The sequence below is a fragment of the Simochromis diagramma genome, unplaced genomic scaffold (genome assembly GCF_900408965.1).
Source record: "Simochromis diagramma unplaced genomic scaffold, fSimDia1.1 OVJJ01000766.1, whole genome shotgun sequence".
Taxonomy (NCBI): Eukaryota; Metazoa; Chordata; class Actinopteri; order Cichliformes; family Cichlidae; genus Simochromis; species Simochromis diagramma.
The window spans coordinates 324,652-330,651 of record NW_024386828.1 but is presented as its reverse complement, the minus strand read 5'-3'; the positions used below and the strand labels follow the sequence as shown (position 1 = coordinate 330,651).

The following is a 6,000-nucleotide window of genomic DNA, read 5'->3' as shown; positions in this document are numbered from 1 at the left end:
GTGACCATGCAGAGAATTACTGATTATTGGAGAGGCGAAGGTCGTCCGAACGGTTGCACCTGTTGACAGAATCCCCCCAGATGCCCCTCCGCTTGGATCATATGGTAGGCGACGACAGAATCCGCTAGATGCAGGATACGTCTACAGCAGGAATAGGGGGGGGCTATGTCATCGAAGGATAAAGGGGGTGTCCCAGCGATGAGTTGCACAAATCGCACCACAGGAAGGGGAAAATCTATCCACTCGAAAGACGGCAATCCAGGAAAGGGGTCCCGATCCAGGCCGGCGGGAAGCCATCCTGTTACCCTCCATTAGAGCTCACGTGTCCTGCCTCCGCCGGCAAGTCCGTGCGCTCTTTTCCGCGGCCCCCCTGTGTTCCTCTCCGCTTTAACAGGTCCCCCTTGTTTTCTGTGGTCGTGACTTTGGTGTTGTCTCCTGTCAGGTTCTGTGGGCTCCTTGTGCCTTTTTTTCACTTGTTGTTTTCTTCTCTGCTTGGTTGTCTCGTTCTGGGGCTGATCCTTCGTTGGCTGTCGGTTTCTCGTTTGTTGTTCCGTTCTTTCTCGTTCTGGCGTTTTCTGGTTTTCTGGGTGCCTTCGTGTTTTTCCCCCTTCTTCCTACTTTTCCCCTTCGTGGCGGTTCCTTTTTGCTTGTTGTGTTTTTCATTGAGTCCTTCTTCGTTTTTTCCTTTTCGGATTCCATCTGCCTTGTTGGGTCTTTTGTTTACGGTTCGACGGTTCCGCTGTCGTCTCTACCTCCTCTTACCTCGTGTCGCTTCCCTTCTTCTTATTTTCTTCCTCTTCTCCCCTATGTTTGTTCTTCTGTTTGGTTCGCGTCTCTTTGACTTTTGTTCCTATTGTACTGTCGTTTCTTCGTCCGGACCCGAGCTCTTTTATTTCAGGTGTCTCCGTTCTTACTCTTGCGCCCTTACAGCGACGTTTTCTTCTCTGGTGTCTTGAGTGTTCTTTCTGTCCTTGTTGTCCGTGTTTGGCCTGTGTCACTTTTTTCCCTACTTGTTGGCCTGGGTCGTTAGGCCTTTGCTGGTTTGTTGTCAACCTGTTTTACTTCTATGGTCTGTAACCAGTTTATCCATGTGTACCTCATGTCTTGTCTCTGTCGTTTCATCATCTCTATCCTTATCTTACTGCTTGTCTTTCTCCTGTCTGGGTCTTGTCGTCTTGTTCACATGGAGTTGACCGTTTCACCCCGCTGCGTCATCTCTGTTAATGCATTTTTCTTTTTCTCTGCTGTCCTTCGTCCTGGGTTCTTTCGCGCCCCGTATCTGTTTTTTCTAGACATGGCAAGCTGTTTCACAATTGATAATTCAGTTATTATTATTATTATTATTATTAATTCCATGTTTCAGTATTTTGTCCCACAGCTGGTTCAATAAAAGGATTTTCAAATGCTGAAGCTTCTCTCATCTTTTTGTTTGAGCTCATGTACACTGACCCACACTAAAATGTTTCTAGAGTAGAGATATGAATCTAAGAAATTAGAAGCAGAGAAACACAAATCTTGAGCTATATTTGTTCTCTTTCCCCCAAATCTGTTGCATGCTTCTGAGCCACTCACAAAATGCTCCTAATGAGCCTGCAAGCAGCAACGTACCATTCAGCACCCATTTGATTAAGTTTTGGTTTTTATCAGATGTGAAAAGCACTGAGTGTGTTTCAGGTAAATATGCACTTTTTTCATTTTAATTCAGGTTAGGTTATTGTCCTTCATTGCTCAAAAATTTAAAGTCACACTTTTTGATCAGAGTGTAGCCTCAAGTCATTGAAATGTCTGGGATATTGATGTGGTCGGTGCATTAGCATAGCGGGTTGTTGATGAAATGAACAACAGGAGCAGCAGAGGGACAACAATGGTTATACTTGTGGAGTCCACTCACAATTTCCCCTTGTCATCTTTTCTGACTGTTTTCGCCTAGTTTTAAATTTTGCTAGTGTCAGTGTCACTGCTGGTAACATGAGGGGATACTTAGATTCTACATAGGACACAGCTGCTGCTCATTGGCCTCATTTACTACCTGGGCCCAGTCAGCAATCACCTCTCTGAGGTCATATAAGCTGGGGGTGAACTGGATGTGGGAGGGTGGTTTTCTCTGGTGTCTCAGCTTTGTGTTCTTGGTGTGTGAGTATCCTGCCTGAAGTGTGATGTTGTGGAAGCAGTGTAGCTGCTTTATGTGAGTAGTGTGGGCTTGTGGGCCTCAGCAGCAGTAAAGCTAGCTTTTTCTAGTGATAGGGTGAGCTTGTGGGCCCCTGGAATTTCCTCTTTGTGGTGTGGAGTTTTTTGTTCGGTTGTTGTGTTCTTTATTGTTGCAACTAGTGATGGTGGGATGAAGCCTCGTAATGAACTGGAGCTTTCCATCCAATTGGTCGACTCATGGTTCGAAGCATTGTGATGATTCATTTGCTCTACTGCGCCATCAAGTGGACAATTCAAGTGAAACATGCTCTGTGATTATAATGTGATGTGTAAACCTCTAAACTCAAATTGTTTTTGTGGTTATTTATCCCGAATATTGTCTCAGTATGTGTTGGGAGAAAACCCTGCAAAAACCCAGGAGGAATAAAGACACAATGAGACAAAGTTATGAGACAAAGAATGCTGTTTGTTGATTACAGTTCAGCGTTTAACACAATAGTGCCCTGCAGACTGTTCACAAAGCTGAGGGATCTGGGACTTAACAGCCATCTGTGTGCATGGGTGTTGGACTTCCTCACTGGCAGAACTCAGGTGGTGAGGGTGGGCAGGTGCTTCTCCAACAGCATCACCATCAACACAGGAGCACCTCAGGGATGTGTCCTCTCGCCACTGCTCTACTCCCTCTACACTTCAGACTGTGTGGCCACCCATGGCTCCAACACCATTGTGAAGTTTGCTGACGACACAGTGGTGTTGGGTGCCATCTCCAACAACGATGAGGCGGCCTACATGGATGAAGTGAAGAATCTGGCATCGTGGTGCCAGGACAACCACCTCCAGCTGAACGTCAGCAAGACCAAGGAGCTGGTGGTGGACTTCAGAAGGGGTCAGCACAGAGACTACAAGCCCATCATCATCAATGGAGCTCCAGTGGAGAGGGTGCAGTCCTTCAAGTATCTTGGTGTCCACATCTCCTCAGACCTGACATGGTCTGCCCACATTCAGGTCCAGACCAAAAAGGCTAGGCAGCGCCTGTATCACCTACGACAACTGAGGAAGTTCAGGGTCTCTCCAAAGATCCTCAGGATTTTCTATACAGGCGCTGTGGAGAGCATCCTCACACAGAACATGACATCGTGGTTTGGGAACAGCTGTGTGAAGGACCAAAAAGCTCTCCAGAGAGTGATCCGTACAGCAGAACGCTGCTGCAGGATTGCTCTCCCCCCGCTTCAGCACACCTACACCAGGAGATGCCGGACTAGAGCAGCGCAGATACTGAAGGACCCGTCCCATCCTGGCAACAAACTGTTCCAACTTCTGCAATCTGGTAGAAGGTTCCGCATCTTCCGGGCAAGGACAGAGAGACTCAAGAGGAGCTTCTATCCCCAAGCCATCCGTGCCCTAAACACACACACCCGCCCTCTCACATCATCTATAATTGACTGAGACAGGACTCTCTTCCAGACACTAAACCAAGGCACAATGTACATTTCAAATTCCTTTAATTTTAAATATGTTTATATTGTCTCCTGTAAAATAGTCAGATGTCTATTCATATTAATGTACAGAATTCACCTGCTTGCTGCTACTACTGCACATTCACCCAGTGTATATACTATGTGTATGTATGTATGTGTGTGTGTGTGTATATGTGTATATATATATATATATATATATATATATATATATATATATATATATATATATATATATATATATATATATATATATATATATATATATATATATATATATATATATATATATATACCAGCAGCTGGATAGCGTAGTGGTTAGACTACACGCCTTTGGAACCCAGGATCGCAAGTTCCATTCCTGCCTGGGGCGTCTGTATCCAGTAAGGGTCCTAAGGCTAGACCCCCTATGCTAAGCGAGCCTACCGCAGACATGAGCGAGACAGATAGATATGAAGGCATGCCGGCTCGGACGTCGCCCGGATCAACAAGGTCCGCGTCAGGTGTTGAGGAACCAGGGCACCCTGACGAAAAGTGGGCTACTGGAACAAGAAGGCATCGGTGGGCAAGAGACGAAAACAGGGCGTTGTTGGAATGCTACTACGCAAGTAACCCCGGCGGAAGGGGCTACATGAATAGGATGAGGGACCTATGGATTCTTCGATACCCAACATCCACAATGACGGCGAAACAACTAGTAGCTCAGTGTTCCAACATTCGAAAGAAGGGACTGCTCTCACAGCTAGAGATTGACGAGGTACAACACAAATGCTACGGCAAGGAGGAGTCAGGACGCCAGGTCAGGGGGGAGATATCATCACCCCCACCCGAGATTGGGTACATAGCCCCAAGTACGATAGGAGAAGGATCGTTGAGTGCGAGAGGAACTGACCTGAAAAATAGGATAATGGCCAAGCTTGAAACCTGGATCCCCCGTAGCCGGTTACCAAGATTACGTGAAGTACCCTCAGAAGGTCTGCTAAATGATGTTAATGCAGCACTACGGACGATACCTACAACCACGATTACCGACACTAACAAGCTGATCTACAATACGGCAGCAGTGATCAGTGAGATGCTTGGCTACAAGTTGAATAGCCACAAGGGGCAGTACCCTCCATGGAGAAGGAGGCTAGAGGGCAAGATCAAAGTAGCACGGAGGGAGGTTAGCCAACTAACGGAGTTGCAGAAAGGTGCGACAAAGAAGGTGCATAAGAAATACAGCAAGCTGTCCATACCTGAGGCCTTGGAAACTGCCAAGCAAAGACTCACAGCCTTGGCCAGCCGCTTGAGGAGGTACACCAGAGAGATAGAAGGCAGGAGAATAAACCAGCTGTTCTCCACAGAACCAGCAAAGGTGTACTCTCAGTGGCAAGGGAACAATAATAAGAGAACAGCACCACCAAGGCTGGAGACGGAGCAATACTGGAAGAGCATATGGGAGAAGGACGCAACCCATAACGGCAATGCTCAGTGGCTAGTGGATCTGAGGGCAGACCACAGCGACCTCCCTGAACAGGGTCCAGTAACCATCACAGTGGCAGATATCCAAGAAAGGGTTTCCAGTATGAAGAGTTGGACAGCACCAGGGCCCGACATGGTTCACGCCTACTGGCTAAAGAAGCTGACTGCACTCCATGAGCGTCTGGCAGCACAAATGAACCAGCTGCTAGTTAACGAGAGACACCCGGAATGGCTAACCGAAGGTCGGACGGTCCTGATCCTCAAGGACCCCAAGAAGGGACCGGTCCCCTCCAACTACCGACCAATAACCTGCCTCAGTACCACATGGAAGCTCCTGTCAGGCATCATATCGGCTAAGATGAACAGGCACATGGGTCAATACATGAGTGGGACACAGAAAGGAATTGGCAAGAATACCAGAGGCGCAAAACACCAGCTACTGGTAGACAGAACAGTCAGCCGAGACTGCAAGACCAGACTGACCAACCTGTGCACTGCCTGGATTGATTACAAGAAGGCCTATGACTCAATGCCCCACAGCTGGATACTGGAATGCCTAGAATTGTACAAGATCAATGGGACCCTAAGAGCCTTCATCAGGAACTCAATGGGGATGTGGCGTACAACACTAGAGGCCAACTCCAAGCCCATAGCACAAGTCACCATCAAGTGCGGGATCTACCAAGGAGATGCTCTGTCCCCACTGCTCTTCTGCATAGGCCTGAACCCCCTCAGTGAGATCATTAACAAGACTGGCTACGGATACCGACTACGGAATGGAGCAGTTGTCAGCCACCTCCTGTACATGGATGACATCAAGCTGTATGCCAAGAGTGAACGAGACATCGATTCACTGATCCACACTACCAGGCTATACAGCAATGACATTGGAATGTCGTTCGGACTGGAGAAG

At 47.5% G+C, this 6,000-nt stretch overlaps 1 protein-coding gene across 2 annotated transcripts in view; it reads left to right on the top strand.

Annotated features, from left to right (window-relative positions):
- Window positions 1-2,066: 2,066 nt before the first annotated feature.
- Window positions 2,067-6,000, top strand: part of LOC120730818 — a 28,671-nt gene continuing 24,737 nt past the window's right edge. Inside the window, exon 1 of one of the 2 annotated variants that reach the window (XM_040027347.1) lies at window positions 2,067-2,133. The gene's annotated coding sequence lies outside the window, so the exon portion shown is untranslated. Of the gene's footprint in view, window positions 2,186-6,000 lie in introns of both variants that reach the window. The other variant, XM_040027348.1, reaches the window with a different exon arrangement.